General features: G+C 42.9%; 1 protein-coding gene across 2 annotated transcripts in view; it reads right to left on the bottom strand.

Annotated features, from left to right (window-relative positions):
• Window positions 1–18344, bottom strand: part of DCDC1 (doublecortin domain containing 1) — a 1503674-nt gene that overhangs the window by 302919 nt on the left and 1182411 nt on the right. The window lies entirely within an intron of this gene.

Below are 18344 nucleotides of genomic sequence, written 5' to 3'. Positions count from 1 at the left end.
CTCTTACCCAGGACAAGGAAAGCCAGTCAGTATAAAGGATGATCATCTAGGCTCACATGGTCTAAGGTCTAGCATTGAGATCAGACATACAGCTATTCCTGGAGCTTAGATTTAATTGTTTGATTATTTGCTAGTCGATGGGCTATAGTCGGGATTTCATTTAGCAAAAAGTCTAAAGACTAGGATTTCAATTTTGTTGTTGGGGGAAATATATTTTACTTCTATGTACTATACATTTTCATTTTTTGATGCTCCATTAAAACACCTACCCAGAAAAATATGTATTTGTGGGTGCATATATATTCTTGCTTGCAAGACTACTTATTTGGAGGCATCATGGCATACTGTCATATTCGTAGACTGATTACCAGTTCATAGCTAGCGACAATGTGACCAACACACAGAATGTATTTGAGAAATGAAGACTGACGAGTTCTCAGTCCTTGTTGAAAGTTCTGTTGTTTATACTTCAGAAATTATAGCATCCATGTATTCTTATTATGACTGTTTATGACTACCCCTAAACAATTTACTGGTCTTGAATAACCAGGCATTATCAATAGGTGTTCAGAAAAGACAGAGGTGCGAGCACTTTGCTTTTTTCTGTCGTGGCCTGTGAATACAGAAGTTTGTGTGATAAGATAACTCCATTATGCTGTAGAAATGATCTTAATGAAATTAAAGAGAACAGAAAAGAGGAAAGATCCCTGAGCCTCTGCAGTGGTGACGCTATTAGAGGATGCATAATGGAACCACGCATTCTGTTGTAACGCATGCTGTTACTACTTAGCTGTTACAACGTGAATGCCATTACCACGCATAAACTTTGCCACACATTTTTTTATACTGCATATGCCTTTACCACGCACATCTGTACAACAAATTTAGGGGCATATTTACAAGGAAGTTGCTGAGGGCAGCGTTAGCCTCCTTGACTTAACACCACGCTCTGCCACTTCTGAAAAGCAGGGCTGCACCGAATTTACAAGAATACAAAATACAGCCTTGTGTTTCCCCCTGCGCTGGTGCTAATTTAGCTTCCTAGCGCCAATGCAGGCACTCTTGCACCATAGTGCAAGGGTGCCTGTGTTCCTGCACATAAACAATCTGAAATGGCGTTCTGAAACTTCTATGTGTGCTGCTTAATGCAGCACACATAGAAGTTGTAAAACATCATTTTTTTAATGATTGTTTATGTGCAGGAAGGGGCACCTTCCTGTATATAAACAATCAATGGCATTTTGCTGTTTCTATGTGTGCTGCACAATGCAGCGCACATGGAAACAGCAAAAACGAGGAGAAATTAGACATTCCTCCTCATTTCACCAGGGTAAGACCAGGTTTTCCCTAGACTTAATTTTGGCACTGCCACATATTTATGCCACCCTTGTAAATATGGGGCAGCGTCAAAATAAAGGGGTGTTTGCAGTGAAACGCCCTCCACAACACCCATTGCCTGCCCATTTTGCACTAAGTATAGCGTGAAAGTGTGCCTTATATACAAGGCGGCGTTATGCCACGTTAAGTGGCTTAATACCGCCTTGTGAATAAGGCGAAGCCCCTATCGCCACCACAACGTTGAGAAAAGTGACGTGGGTAAAGGTTTCTCCAGTAAATATAAGTATTTTACAGGTAAGTATAAACCATATATATATATATATATATATATATATATATATATATATATATATATATATATATATATATATATATATTCACTTAAAGAACCATAGGTTTCACACATGTTATAGTTAGCTGGACATTTCACTCGTAAAAAACCATTGAAATTCCCCCGTTATAGTTAGTTCAGATAACTATAACTCGCGCGCCCGCAATCCACTGCTCATGACATCACATATTACATCACTCATGACATGGTCAGTGGTATCACTCATGACATCACTCATGACATCATCCTTGTGATAGAGTGGCGGTCGCGCGAGTTATAGTTATCTGAACTAACTATAACGGGGGAATTTCAATGGTTTTTTACGAGTGAAATGTCCAGCTAACTATAACATGTGTGAAACCTATGGTTTTTTAAGTGAATTTGTAAGGTTTTTTAAATGCTAAGTTATGTATGTATTATTATATTTTTTATATATTTATTTTACAATAAACTACCTATGTATATAGTTATAGATTGACTGTATCCTGTAATATGGAATGGCTCGTTTAAAATGTTTTTTAAAGGTTTTTCACCGTGCGCGCACTCCGCGATTTTTTGAAAAAAAAAGAAAATGTTTTTTTCATCCTTTGGGGTCCTTCATGTTCTCCACCTTTCTTTTTCACTGTCACACACAAAACACACAAAATGGCGGCCGACACTTCCTGATTACGACCGATTCGAATGTTGACTGACATGTAACCACCAATCAGAATTACGCTCGCGCACGTTAGGGTGCGCGCACGGTGCGCGCTTATGGATATTTATGTACTTTTAACTGCAATTTTCTCAGGAACTACTGAACAGATTGACACCATATATGCAAAAGGCACATGCCTGACATGAGGACTACCTCTCTGCCAAATTTCAAGTAATTCTGTTCAGCCGTTCGGGCTGTACCTTCGACTAAAGGTCCTATGGGAAAATGCATGGGGAAAACGCGTTTTGGGACCCCCCTTTTGTCTCAGCCCCCGCTTGACAAATCACCCCGAGACTTTCAGGGTAGGTGCTGAGCGGAGCGCCCCATTAGTTTTGAAATTTGCGCGAGGATTCGTCAACCAGCGCCAAAGTTATTCAAAATAGAATTTTCAGATTTCCTATGGAAACTCGGTCCTAACTATAACTATCTACTGGCGACCGTCAGTAGATAATATAAAAAAATATATATATATATATGTATATATACTCACTGAAAAATCCACAGGTTTCAGGGACGTTATGGTTAGTTGGACATTTCACTCGTACAAAACCAGTGAAATTCGTCTGTTGTAGTTAGTTCAGCTAACTATAACTCACGCCCCTGCAATGCACTGCTGATGACGTCACATATTACATCACTCATGACATGGTCAGTGACATCACTGATGACATCTCAAATGACATCACTGATGACATCAGCCAGTGAATGTGTGTTTCTGTAAAGTTTAAATATGTTTAATATATATAGGCCAAGGTGTATTGAAGAATGAGTGGGTGTATAAGTGTCTGAATGGATGATTTAGTAGGTGCATGACTGACTCTATAAGTGAGTGATTAAACATATCTTACTGAATGCATGGGTTAGTGACTAAATTGGGTGAATGTATCAGTCTGTCTGTTGGTGTGTAAGCGGCTGCATGGGTGTCTATATGGGTTATTGATTGGTTGACTGAGTACCTGTATGGGTGCCTGAGTGTTTGTGTGGGTGGGCGGGTGTGACTCTGTGCATAGATGTGTGAGTGGGTGATTCACTGGGTGTATGGATTCAAGAGTGCATCTGTGATTGGCTGTATGGGTGGGTGAGAGTGCATTTGGCTGTGTTGGTGAATGAATAGATGTCTCAGTGGTACACGTGTGAGTAACTGCATATGTGAATGGCAGTATATGTGAGTGTTGGGGTATATAAGTGACTGTATGTGAGAGTGAGTGATTGTGAGAGTGGATGTATGGATAAGTGTGTGCTTGTGTCAGTGATTGTATAAGAAAGTTTGTGTTAGTATCTGTATGGGTAAGTGAGGTGGTGTGTGTATAACTGTATAGGTGAGTAAATGGCAGTGTGATTGACTCTTTGGGTGACTGACAAGGTGCGTGAGTAACTCTATGGGTGAGTGGCGGTGTGTGAGTGTCTGCATGGGTGTATGGGTGTATGAGTGCATATAATAGTGGCTGCATTGATGAGTGACTGCATGTATGAGAGACTATATGAGTGAGTGAGTGGATGTGTGTGTAGACCTATGATGCAGTGAGTGGGTATGTACTAACTGGTATTGGTGTGTATATGGTTTTGAGAACGGTAGTCTATATTTTAGAGTGGGTATATGAAAGGTTATAATAATATGTGTGTAGGTGCATCAGATATTAAGTGGATGATGCCATCAGTGATGTCATTTGAGATGTCATCAGTGAGGTCACTGACCATGTCATGAGTGATGTAATATGTGACGTCATCAGCAGTGCATTGCGGGGGCGTGAGTTATAGTTAGCTCAGCTAACTATAACGGCTGAATTTCTCTGGTTTAGTATGAGTGAAATGTTAGCCTAAACATAACCTCCCTGAAACCTGTGTTTGTTTCAGTAAATATTTGAGGTTTTATAAATGCTATTTTCTAACTATAACGTCCCTGAAACCTGTGTTTGTTTCAGTGAATATTTGAGGTTTTGTAAAGGCTATTTTCTAACTACAACGTCCCTGAAACCTGTGGTTTTTTCAGTGAATTTCTAAGGTTTTTTAAATGCTAATTTCTATCTATAACGTCCCTGAAACCTGTGGTTTTTTCAGTGAATTTCTAAGGTTTTTTAAATTCTAATTTCTAACTACACCTAGATAGGTAAGACATGTGCAGAAAGAGAAAGAAAGGCACAGAAAGAAACAAGAAAAGTGCAGAAAGAAGCAAGAGAAGTGCAGAAAGAGGAAAGAAAAGTACAGAAAGAAGTAAGAGAGGTGCAAAAAGAGGAAGATAGGTGCAGAAAGAAGTAGGAGAAGTGATGAAAGAGGTAAGAGAGGTACAGAAAGAAGCAAGAGAAGTGCGGAAAGAAGCAAGAGAGGCGCAGAAAGAAGCTAGAGAGTTGCAAAAAGAAGAGAGTGAGGTGCAGAAAGAGGTAGAAAGGCATAGAAAGAGGCAAGTGTGGTACAGAAAAAGGCAAGAGTGGTGCAAAAAGAGACAAGAGAGGTGCAGAAAGAGGCACGAGAGGTGCAGAAAGAGGAAAAAAGGTACAGAAAGAGGCAAGAGAAATGCAGAAAGAGGAAGAAAGGCACAGAAAGAAGCAAGAGAAGTGCAGAAAGAAGCAAGAGAGGTACAGAAAGAAGCAAGAAAGGTGCAGAAAGAGGCAAGAGTGGAGTAGAAAGGCAAGAGAGGTGCAGAAGGAGGCAAGAGAGGTGTAGAAAGAGGCATGAGAGGTGCATAAAGAGGCAAGAGAAGTGCAAAAAGAAGAGAGTAAGAAGAGAGTGAGGTGCAGAAAGAGGCAAGAGAGGTGCAAAAAGAGGCAGGAGTGGCATAGAAGGAGGCAAGAGAGGTGCAGAAAGAGGCAAGTGATGTGCTGAAAGATGAAGAAAAGTGCAGAAAGAGGCAAGAAAGGTGCAGAAACAGGAGGAAAGGCACAGAAAGAAGCAATCGAAGTGCAGAAAGAGGTAAGAGATGTGCAGAAAGAGGCAAGAGAGGTACAGAAAGAGGTAAGAGAAATACAGAAAAAGGCAAGAGAGGTGCAGAAAGAGAAAAAAAGGCGCAGAAAGAGGCAAGTGGGGTACAGAAAGAGGCAAGGGAGTGGCAGAAAGAGAAAGAAAGGCACAGAAAGAGGCAAGTGAGGTGCAGAAAGAGGCAAGGGAGGTGCAGAAAGAGAAAGAAAAGTGCAGCAAGAGAGGTGCATAAACAGGAAGAAAGGCGCAGAAAAAAGCAAGAGAAATGCAGAAAGAGGCAAGAGAGGTGCAGAAAGAGGCAATAGAGGTGCAGAAAAAGGCAAGAGAAGTGCAGAACGAGGGAAGAGAGGTGCAGAAAGAGGCAAAAGAGCTACAGAAAGAGAGATATACATATGTATATATTCAATCTCCTCTCACTCTTACAAGGAAGGAATCAGCCCTCGGGTTGTAGTTTGGAAGTATTTAATCTAAAAAGGATGTAATCCACGCATTTTAGATCATTCAAACCTTGATCACGATACAAGACGTCTTTGTAGCTTCCATATTTAAATGTACAAATGCCTCCACTTTCCAACATTAACAAAGGACTACATATTACATTAAACCAAAAAGCTGTTGGGCTTACTGGCCTGGTCACGATGCGAACATTCAGTAATTCATACAATAAAGAAAAGAAAACAAGTGTTAATATGCACACAATGTCAGTTCAGCATATCTTGCCCCGTGACCGCCGTACATGTATTTTCGTCAACGTGACTTGTTAATAGTAACCATACTTACAATTACAAACATCAGCATAAACAATGGACTACACATTACTTTAAAGTGAAAGGCTATCAGCCATATTGATCTGGGCACGTTGCGTATTATCTTGGTTCTTAAATGAAAGGAAAAAAAAAGGGGTGTTAATATACACACCCTAGTCCTAAATAAAGTTCTAGCGATTATATTCCATTCCATTCACAGCTCATTTGAGATGTCATGAGTGATGCCAGGAGGGGGTGATATATCGGGGGGCAACAGCTTGGCTTCATTTCCTCCTTTAACGCCCCTGGAATTTGAGGCCTTGTGCTTAAAAATCAAATCTGGCTCCCTGGCCGAACCTGTGACCCACACCGATTTTCACCAGTTCTACCCACTGATCTCCGATGTGAGCTTAGATTTGGCAAATTTGTCTCTGATGTCAGCCTCGGTACCACGGGTGTGGAAACACACGAAAGCTATCCCATTGTTAAAAAAGTCCTCCCTGGATCCGGCCGAACCTAGTAATTATCGGCCCATTTCCCAGCTGCCTTTCTTGTCTAAGGTGGTTGAAGGTCATGTGAACTCCACTATGTCCAAATTCATTGAGCAGCGGGCCATCCTTGATCCATCACAACATAGCTTCCGTCCTAGGCACAGTACTGAGTCAGCACTATTGGTCGTGTCGGAAGCCATTAGGGGCAGTTTGGATGCAGGGGATTCTGCGGCCTTGGTCCTTGGTGCCGCAGTTTTACACTGTGTCCCATAAGATACTTCTCAAACGCCTACAGGACATTGGGATCAGGGATTTGGCTTTGGTTTGGATTTGGTCTTTTCTAGACAAAAGGTCTTTTCAGGTTTTAGTAGCTCCTTTTTCCTCTCAGAAGTTTGCGTTGCATCAGGGGGTGCCACAGGGCTCCATACTAAGCCCACTTTTGTTCAATCTATATGTCAGCCCCCAGGCGGAGTTGGCTAAGGGTAGGGGGTTGTCCTTGGTGTCGTATGCTAAAGACACCCAATTGGTGATAGCTCTCTCGCGAAGAAATGCAACACCAACCTGACAAGTTTAGGGATGATCTTCTGGCTATCTCCGATTGGATGGCAGTAAACTGTTTACAGCTAAATGCCAGTAAATCGGAGATTCTGTTGTTTGGGAAGGACCGGGATCTATGGTCTGAGCAATGTTGGCCGGACCGCCTCAAACCCACCCCACTCCCTTAGGAGACTGTAAAAAATCTGGGTGTGTGGTTTGATAATGGCTTGACTTTCGATAAACAAACAAAAGCCGTTGCGGAGGTCTGTTTCGGGCTCCTGCGCGCCTAAAACCTTTGCTCGGTTCTTCCCTCCCAAGGTGCGCCAGACCATTGTCCAGGCTTCCTTTCTGTCAAGATTGGACTACGGAAATTCCCTTTATTTGGGTGCTAACAAGGCTAGTATTAAGTGCCTGCAGAGGGTTCAGAACGTGGCAGCACGGATTCTGGTTGCATTGCCTAGATCTTGCTCAGTGGCGCATGTTCTCCCCAAACTCCACTGGCTACCGGTTGACAAGAGTATTCAGTACAAGGCGCTGTGTATTTCACATAAGATCTTCTCACGGCCGGCTCCATCGGGGTTATCCCATTTGATGGAGCCCTATGTGCCTAGGCGTTCGCTGCGATCCGCTGACCTTGCACTGGTTTGTATTCCTCGAGTCTGGAGAGCAAGGGCAGGGGGGCGCTCCTTCCGCTGTATGGCGGCGAAACTCTGTAACTCGCTCCCGACTCCTATCAGAATTATTTCGACTCATTTGGCATTTCGCAAGGCCTTGAAGACATGGCTCTTTCCTACCTCTGCTGTCTAATCACTCTGTCTCTCTCCTAGGCTCTCGTTTTTGGTCCTTGGTCACGCTGGGACGCCTCGTCGCTGAGGCAGCCTTGCGCGTTATAAATCTGAAATAAATAAATAAATGAGTGATGTCACTGACTATGTCATGAATGATGTAATGTCTGAGGTCATAAGCAGTGCATTGCGGGGGCGTAAGTTATAGTTAGCTCAGATAACTGCTGAATTTCACTGGTTTTGTACAAGTAAAATCTGAGTATAACTATAACGTCCCTGTAATCTTTGTTTTTTTTCAGCGAATTTCTAGTTGTTTTATGTTAAGTAAGATGCCAATTACAATGGATGGTGGGGGGTTGGAAGCAGGGCCTTGCCTGGCATTGTGCTGTCCCTACGCAAGCTGCTGCTCCTGCTTCCCCTCCGCCTTGCCATCCATTGTCCAAGTCCATGCCCCTCCTCCTTCATTACAGCCCTGTGTGGCCGTTGTTCTGCCACTGGCCTTCTCGCCTTCTCTGAACAGTTAACTTGCTGCCCCATCCACTCCCTACCTATCCCCTGTTTGTTTGAATCCATGCACTAGCTTCCTCACTCCTGCCATGCATGGTCTGATGTGCTGCCACTGCCGTCCATTTAGCATGATGTCCCAGTCCACTCCTCCAGCCCTCCACTGCCCAATTCTATTCCCCATCATTGTCCTCCTGCTTAGCCTCTGTGCTTAGCTTGCTGCCCCTACTCTCCTTCCCCCACCCTCTGATGTCTGTGTGCATGCCCCTGATCCATCCTTTTTGCCCACCATGTTCCATGGACTTGCCCCTCCTATCTACTCTGAGTGTTCTGTTGAGCTGCCACTCCCCTCCCACCAGCCTAGCATTGTCAGATGACTGCAACCTCTCCCTGACACCTCCACCATGCCTGCCCATGTTCCATTCCTCCTATCCCCTTCCTCCTGTCCTCCATGGTCCATTTTACTGTCACACCCTTCTGCCCTCCCTGGTCTGTTGTGCTGCAACTGCTCCTCCTGCCTGCCCCACATGGTCTGCTGTGAGGCACCTTCCCTTGAACTCTCTTGTCTGTGCCCAGTTCCTACCCCTCCCTTCTATCCTCCATGGTCCTTTGGGCATGCCCCTGCCCCTCCTTCTTGCCCATCATGGCCATTGTGCTGCCACTAACCCTCTCACTTGCCATGCATGGTCTTCTGTGCTACCATGGCCCCTCCTACCTTCCCTGTGTGGTTAGCTAGCTGCCCCAGCCCCCCTCCCACCTTTCCTCCATGGTCTGTGTGTATGCCGTTATAGTCTCACTGTTGCCCTCCATGGTGTGTTGTGCTTCTAGTGCCCATCCTGCCTGACCTCCATGGTCATCTTGCTGCTCCTGCCCTGCCCCCTTGACCCCTGCTCTCCGTCTTCCATGTGCAGACCCCTATCCCCTGCCTCCTGGTTTGTCTGTTTCATTGTCATGCCCTTGATCCCTCCCTCCTGCCCTTTATGGTCCATTATGCTGCAGCTTTATCTCCTGTCTGTCCAGTATGGTCAGCTTGCTGCCATTTCTCTTTCCCCTCTGTTCTCTGTTGTCCATGTGCATGGTCCTGTCCCCTCCCTATTGCTTTCTATGGTTTGTTGTGCTGCACTGCTGTCCCGCTTGCCCTGTGTGGTGTATTGTGCTGCTGCAAACCCTGATGCCTGTACTGTAAGGTCAGATTGGTGCACCTGTCCATGCCCCTCCTGTCCTCTGTTATCTGTCCATGTCCCTACCCCAATTCCTCCTGCCTTCCATGATCCAATGTACCATACTTGTTAACATTTTTGAACTTGGTAAGAGGGAGATTTTGGAAAAAAACTGGGGAATTGATGTTCCCCATTGACTTACATTGAAAAATGGGAGATTGTAGACAAGAGATAGATAAAATAAAGCAGTTTTGGGTTTAAAAACATTGGGCGTTTCTTGCCTGATTCAGCTCTGTTGGCATGTATGGTTGTACTACCACTGCCTCTTCTTTCTGCCCTCAATGGTCTATTATTGCCACAGCCTCTGTTACCTATCCTGCATTGTTGGTTTGTTGCCCGTGCCCCCCTTTCCACTGCTCTCCATGTTGTGCTGCCACTGCCCTTCCTGCCTGCCCAGTGTGGTGAAAATTGTTGCCTCTGCACCCTCCTACCGGCCTTCAATTTTCCGAGTCTGTGCCCCTAACCTCTGCCTCCCATACATGCCAACATTTTAGAACAGGGACGTGGGAGATTTAAAATAAAAAATTGGGAGAATGAAAATTCCCCATTGACTTCTATTATAGAAAATGCGATTTCAGATGGGAGACAGCAAAAATAAAGCAATTTTTGGCTTGAAAAATCGGTAGTCTCCCACCTGAATCGGGTCTACTGGCATGTATGGCCTTCCAACAGTATACTAATGAACAACTAGATTGCTAACATTCTATATTTATTACAAAAGTGTGGCACGCCTGACGTCATCTTGATGTAATCAAAACTCTAATACCCAAAGCATTTCCTTTAGAAATTATAGAAATGAGAGTGTCTTATTTGCATAGAAATTATGGTTAGTGCTCTAAAAAACTAAAATGAGGACATATTTTCTGAGTTCTCAAATAGCGACAAAGCACTCTTAAATTATTTGTTATCTTTATTGTTTTTTATCCAGTTGACCACTTGATTAAATGTTATGCTTAGGGGAGAGGAGGTGGTGTTACTTCCAGAGCTGCAGACTTTGCAATTGGGGAACCAGGTTGGAGCTTCTGCTTCAGCTCGACATTCTGTGATTCTGGTCAAATCACTAAGTGGCATATTAACAATGCGGCGATAAAAAATTATCACCGCTTTTGCGGCCGTTTTCGGCCGAAAAGCGGCGACAATTTTATCGCCTTATCAGCAAAGACACGCTATCGCGTGTTTTGCTGATTTTGCTCCCGTTTCCAGCACACCTAACTTGGCATCGCTAATGAGATGCAAAGTAGGCGTGTCTGTGGAAACAACATGGGTGAATATCGCGAAGGCAGCTTCGCGATATTTACAATGCGGGGAAGCGATTATTTTAATCGCGCTAAGTATGCCTTAACGCAGGAATTTAACGTCTGTTAAATTCCTGACTAAGGCATACCTAACATGGGAGGTGGATTCAAGTGATACGACCACAGGGTCGTATCATCAAGCATATCGCCGTTTTACATGGAACATCGCTGGAAAACCAGCGATGTTACATGGAAAAGGGTGCTATCGCTGGAATATACATCGCCATGGCGCTAAGCGTTGTTAATACAACGCTAGCCTGGCGAAATATTCCAGCGATAGAAAAAAATGCGGTATACAAGGTCAGTGGCTGTCTGTTGCAAATATGCCCCCTAATCTCCCCATGCCTACAACCAAAATGAGTTTATCCTTGTATGATGTAACAAATGCTCATGTAAAGCACTCCAATACAAAAAAAAATGTGTTTTCCACACTTCTGTAATTGGGCTATATGTGGGTTACATCTGGGTGATATTTGTGCTACATTTGGGCTCCTTTCTCCCTGGTGGCCATCTTGGGAGACTTCAGTTAAATTCAATAAACTTTATTCGACCTGATTTAGAAACATAGATCATAAAAGTGTACATAAAAACAGTAAATCCTCTTTCTTAATACAATACAATGAGAATGAATTAAAACCAGTAGGTAAAAATGGGTGTCACAAAGCCCGGCTCAGAGCAACTTCAGGTGAACTGAATAGTAAAGTTCAATGTTTCGCAAGATCAATCTCAAGTACTTCATGCAAAATAAGCAATAAGGGGTCCAGGTAAGATGCAACGCTCCAATACCTGATCAGTCTGCACTATATCAAACTGCAAAAAGACAAAAAATAAAAAGTGTTTTGTACACTTCTGTCATTGGGCTATATGTGGGATACATCTGGGTGATATTTGTGCTACATTTGGGCTCTTTTTTCTCTGGTGGCCATCTTGGGAGACTTATTTGTTATGAACTTTCCTAATTTTCCTCATTTCCTCATTTACTGCAGTCTTCGCAGTAGGAAATGCTTTCAGTTTTTTACTTTGATTGCATCAATAAGGCATTCAGATGTGTCACACATTTGCCATAAATTCAGAATGTTAGCACTCTATTTGCTCATTAGATCACTGTAGTAAAGCTACTGCTCACCAGGGAGTTAACTGGAAGTCTGCTGCTGGTATTCAAAGTGCATGTTTTAGTCTGCATGGCAGAAAGTTTTAATGAAATAGAAGAGGATTTGAGAAGTCATGGAAAATGTGCCCTAATTTTTCTTTCTACAGCACTAACCATAATGTCTATGAAAAAATGAACCCCCTAATTGTGTACCTTTTTAAATTAAATGTTTTAAGTGTTATCAGTTTATTCCAATCAAGATGGATTCAGGCATGCCATACTTTTGTCATAAGTAAGGCTGTTAGCACAAAGGAATCAACTGACAGTCTCTACCTATGTTGGATGTACATGTTTTACTGAGAATGCCAGACTTCATTCTCATATGACTGAGAAAGATAATGTGTATTTACAGAAAATATTCTCTCATTTTAGCTTCTGGATCACCTTCCAAACCTCTATGGGACAAGCATGAGAAAATAGTTTTCTCTCAAACATGATTCATGATATCCCAGCAGAAGGCTTTTCACAGGGTAAAATCACCTTAGAACACACCACAATTCCTAAAATGAGTATGGTACCACCAACAAATGAATTATAATGTAACTAAAGTCTGTTATCACCCTTTATATGTTTTCCTTTTGGTGACCCTCAAAACCTTCATATGTTGTTCATTTCAATGGGGTGCGATCATGTATATTGGTCCCAAGATGGCTGCCATCACTTCTTGGATAAAGTGCTGCCAGATCTCAGGATGAGATGTGTGGTTAGACTACACCCAGATATCGATACTTCCTTTTTCCTTTATTATTAAAAAAAACTGCTGAACGGATTTACACCATTTAAAAAAAGGTCACTTTCTGAACCAAGAGCTACCTTTTCGCTAAATTTGGTGTAATTCCATTCAGCAGTTCGGGCTGTAGCTGTGTCTAAAGTTTCCTATGAAAATTAACATTGGGAAAATTCATTTTGGTACCCCCTTTTTTTCTTGGCGCCCGTTTGACAAATCACCCCGAAACGTTCAAGACAGGAGCTGACCAGTGCGCCCCATTAGTTTTGAAAATTTTGCGATGATTTGTCATATGTCGCCAAAGATATTGGCAAATCAAAAAATGCTTTTCCTATGGAAACTAGGTCCTAACTATAACTACCTATTAGCGACTGCCAGTAGGTAATATATATATTTATATATCACCCAAAGCAGGTAATTTAAAAGTGAAGTGAAAGCAGGACTTTCAGTCTGTGTTTCCCTGTTTAAAAATTTTTTTAAAAAAACGATTTTGCAAGCACTACAGAGACCAACAGGACTTTGAAAAAAAGCACACCGGAGGCAGCAGCACACCAGATGCTCATTAATTGAATAAAAGCAGGAAGGTAACTGTGGTGCTTTGAAAGCTGAAAACTTCACATGCCTTTGAAAACGGAGAAAGGTTCTCTGAAACGCGTCAGGCAAGAGACTAGCAGTGAACTGGAAAAGCTTCAGACTGAAAAGCCTGCTTTGCTTTTGAATAAATATTGGTGTTCCAATTTTACCTGTTGTGGAGTGCGGGCTCAGATGCAGGGCAAACTTTGGGTGATATATTTATATATATAGGCTTTTGCTGAAACACGTCAGTGTGTTAGAATTAGAGAATAAAGGCCTATTTAACACGCTACCTTTAGTCTCCGCTGCCTTTTCGGTTGTCTGATCGAAGTTGCATCATATATATATATATATATAAAAATCTATCTATATATGTGTGTGTATGTATGTATGTATATATATATATATATATATATATATATATATATATATATCAAGACCATCAAGATTCTCCGTTTTTCGGCACAGTCGCTTTCGGCGAACAGAGAGCCACGAACCCCCGGAGATATAGGCAATTAATCTTTTATTATCCTCAAATGGCACGTTTCGGGCACCACTTGATCACATATTCGAGAGAGCTGCACGTCATCTTTTTTAAATGCAGTGAACTCAAACCACGTGGTAAAACAAAAGTAATAAACAAAGAAAACAAACTTGCACATTATTCTTCTGGTTATAAAGTCTGTTTTCATAACCTCGATCGTAGTGGCTTAACAATAATCAAAAGCAGTTTTGTTAATGGCAATGAAATACACAAAATTAAAATGGAATAAACAGTATGAGTTCACACATGCCTCAATTAGATGATATATACACAAGATGATAAATTGATTTAAAACACCACCATGTAAAATACATCACGATAAAATATATTTATATAAACACACTGTGTAAACAATAGACCAAATATATTATATCTTTTGATATATATTCCTGCTTTAAATGCTGATACAATAGGATAAATCCATACTGAGTCACCTCTTCTCCATATTTTTGGGATAAATGCCAAAAATAGGCACAATCAAAAACCTTCAGAATTTATTCAAAAAGTGCTGAGTGCTAAAATGCTACCCTGTGTGCATATGACAAACATTATTAACATTATCAAAGAGCAAGTGCAAAATATATACCACCGTTAAAATCTATATCACAAAAAAGCATGTATGAACAATGCGAGTCTTAAATAATTAGATCCAATTAAAATTGAAAAAAAATCCGTTAAATTCAATTAAAATTCAAATCAATTAAAGAAGGGCCACAGTGAAAACTGATACTTATTTACAAAACCTGGTTAGTAGTAAATACAGGAGTCATGGGAAACCAAAATACCAAACATCCAGAAGAACTTTATATGCTCGGTTTTGGTTTATACCAACTAATTTTTTAAAGAAATTATGCAAGTTCTCCATGTTGTTAAGACCATATGGGAACTTACTATCAAGCTCTACAATCATTCTGGACTCCATCTGCCTTAGAACTCTTTCTCTGTCTCCCCCTATACGATCGCCACTACAAAATAACTCAAGCAGTTAAGATCATTATTATGTACCTGCTTGAAATGGCGAGCCACCGGATGGGTCGAGTCATTGTTCACGATGGCCCGCAAATGCTGTAAGTTTTTGACATGCACCTGCAACTTGGTGCTGCCCACATATCTTAGGCTTTAAGGATGCTTGTTTCCGGTCCAGGGAAGACATGGCTTGGCAGTTCGGGCTGGACTGTTCCCATGAGGCACAGGGTCAGACTGATTTGCATATGGCAATGTCTGAACTGGGGTGGTGGAGTGAGCTAAAGAATGATGATGGATTAAACCCAGATCAGTTGACTGGGGGTGAGTGTTTGATTTGCTCAAGCGCTCCGTCCATCATCCCCTTTGGTATCACATATTTTAGGCCGCAGGTGCATGTCAGAATGTATTCCGCAAATTCCGTCTTGCAATTGAGGGTGCCCCGAATTGCTATTTTCTCTGGGCTAAAAGGTGTGGAGTAGTGTGTAGTGTTTATCCCAAACGTACATGCTCTACAAGTAGAGAACTTGGTAAAACCTTGTTTGGGTTGCAACCACATTTTAGCAGCGGACAACTCAGGACTTGATTTAGCAATTTGCGTGTGCATAGATGTACCTTTTCTGTAAGTGACGACCGGTTGGGTAGGTAATCTGGGAGACAGTACCCCATCTGTGAAGATAATTGGCCAATTGCGCGTGATGATGGACCGAATCTTTCTCTCTTGCTTGGTGAAGGTAGTGATTAACCTAGGGGCTTTGTTTGCGTCCTTGCACGTTTCCTTGTTTGTACTTGTACTAAGCAAGGATTCCCTGGTTCTCTCCTTTGTTTTGTTGACTGCCTCTCTCAAGATGTCGTTACTATATCCCCTTTGCCTGAATCTGAAAAGAGCTTCTTCTGTACATCTTTCCAAATCCCCTTCTGTTCTGCATATCCTTTTTAGACGCAACAATCCCCCATAGGGGATGTTCCTAATCAAATGTTTAGGGTGAGCACTGCTGGCATGGAGTGTTAAATTGCCAGCAGTGGCCTTCCTAAATAGTGTCATCGCTAATTGCTCCTGTTTCTGGTAAACCTTTACATCAAGGAATTCAATGTAGTTCTTATTCACATGGGAGGTGAATTTAAGATTGGCAGTATTGTTGTTAATCTGACTGATAACATTAGTTGCACTCATTTCATTTCCTTGCCAAACAATAAAAACATCATCGATGTATCTTAACCAGTACCAAACATGATCATTAAAATCATTGGCATGAGCTTTTTTGAGGACCTGCTCCTCCCACCATCCTACATGCAAACCTGCGTAACTGGGGTAGAAGCAGGCCCCCATAGCAACTCCTCTCTTTTGTGAAAAGATGTCATTACCAAATTAAAAGTAGTTATTATGCAAACACCATGAGAGCAAACTTAAGAGCATTTTGTTGTGATGGTAATCTTCAATGGGTCTTGAGTACAAAAAATACTTAATTGCATTTAACCCTGTAGTATGCTCAATGCTTGTATATAAAGATTCAATGTCCAAAGTGATGAACAACAAATCTTCTGACCATGTGATCGCTTGAACTTTATTCAGGAAGTCGCCAGTATCTTTTACGTAACTTGGCAGCTGCTTCACATACTCTTGAAGAAAGAAATCCACATATTGTTTTATTTTCTCCCCCACACTGTTAATGGCCGAAATTATGGGCCTGCCCGGGACAGGTGGACTTTTGGGATGAAATACAATCTTGGTAACACTGGGTGTTCTACATTTAAAAACTTGAACTCTTCAGGGGAAGTCACCCCTTCTTGTTTGCACCCAAGTAGATCTTTCTTCAGATTTTCTCTGGCCAAATTGTATTTGCTGTGATTGGTCTTCTCATAACATTCCAAATCGTTTAGATGTCTGCGTGCCTCCGTTATATAGTCACTTTGTGGCCAAATGACCACATTTCCCCCTTTGTCTAATTTGGCCACAATGATCTCATGGTTGCTGCTTAGTTTTTTTATCAATTTGGTATACTCCACTTCACATTGGCTCTTGTACCGTTTCCTATGTTTGGTTAAATGATGCAACTTTTTATATCTTCAGTCACTACCTCATGAAAGATATCGATCGCATCTTTCGGCATTGTTGGAACAAACTTAGACTTAGGTTTAAAAGGATTAATGTCCGCTCCTCGTTGTCTTATATTCCCCTGTTGTAGTCCCACCTTGATCTTGTAGCCTTGTATTGCCCTCATTGTTGAGATCGTGTAGGGCGAGTAGCTTAGGCACATATATATATTACCTACTGGCAGTCGCCAGTAGGTAGTTATAGTTACAACCTAGTTTCCATAGGAAAAGTGTTTTTTCTTTTGCCAATATGTCCCCTTGTGCAAAAGCAATGCCGGCTCCCGCAGGAGGCTGGGAACTGACTGGGACCGTGGGGGCATTGGGGCTCCCCCCACGGTCCCCAACACTAAGGGCCGGCCCTGGAGGATGGGGTCCACAGGGCCAGGAGTGGCCAGGGAGTGGGGCCAAGCAGGCCCACGTCACTTTAGTTAAAAAAAAGGAATGGCTGGGTCCCAGGGGATGGGGTCCCCGGGGCCAAAATCGGCCTGGGGAGGGGGCCCCCTCCTTAAAATAAATAATTAAAATAATGGCCAAGCCCCGGGGGATGGGGTCCCTGGGGCCAATAGTGGCCCAGGGAAGGGAGGCCATGCGGCCACCCTTCCCTGAAAATATTTAAAAAAAGAAGAGGCCATGGTGGGGCGATGAGGTTCTCTTGTGTACTGAGGACCTCAGGACACAAGTGGACTTCATCCCCCAAGCAGCAGTGTGCCAAGAGGCACGTTTGCAGAGTGGTGTAAAAAGGGGACGTTGCATCAGACCACCTTCTGCAATCCAGCTGTGTGGCGCTTACTGGAGGTACCTGGTGGGCTAGTTGGCCCCCAGGGACCCCCAGGATTCAAGGGAACTTAATCCCCCAACTTAGAACGCACCAGGAGGTGCATTTGCAGAGTGGTGGAGAAAGGAGGCGTGGCCTGTGTCCATCTCTCAGCAATCCCACTGTGTGGGGCTTATTGGAGGTAAGAGGTAGGCTGGTTGGCCCCTAAATGACCCCCAGCAGCGAAGGGGACTTCAATCCCTATCCAAGAGTGCGCCAGGGAGCGTGTTTGCAGAGTGGTGGACAAAGGGGGCATGAACTTAGCAATCCTGCTGTGGGGTACTTACTGGAGGTAATAGGAGGGGTAGTTGGCCCCCAAGGATGTCCTTGGGGGCCAAGTACCCCACTTGTTACCTCCATTAAGTCCCACACAGTGAGATTGCTAAGAAGTCTTCGGAGACAATGCCCCCCTTTCTCCACCACTCTGCAAACGTACCTCCTGGCAGACTACAGGATGGCGGATGAAGTCCACTTTACTCCTGAAGGGGAAAAGAGTTGGCCTAACGGCTAGGGTGGTCGACCTCGAATCTGGGGAACTGGGTTCGAGTCTCAGCAATAATGCTGAACATCCTGTGATTCTGGGCGATGTCATTTGAGATGTCATCAGTGATGTCACTAATCA

This window comes from Triturus cristatus, chromosome 3_2, assembly GCF_964204655.1.
Source record: "Triturus cristatus chromosome 3_2, aTriCri1.1, whole genome shotgun sequence".
Taxonomy (NCBI): domain Eukaryota; kingdom Metazoa; phylum Chordata; class Amphibia; order Caudata; family Salamandridae; genus Triturus; species Triturus cristatus.
This window is presented reverse-complemented; position numbering and strand designations above follow the sequence as displayed.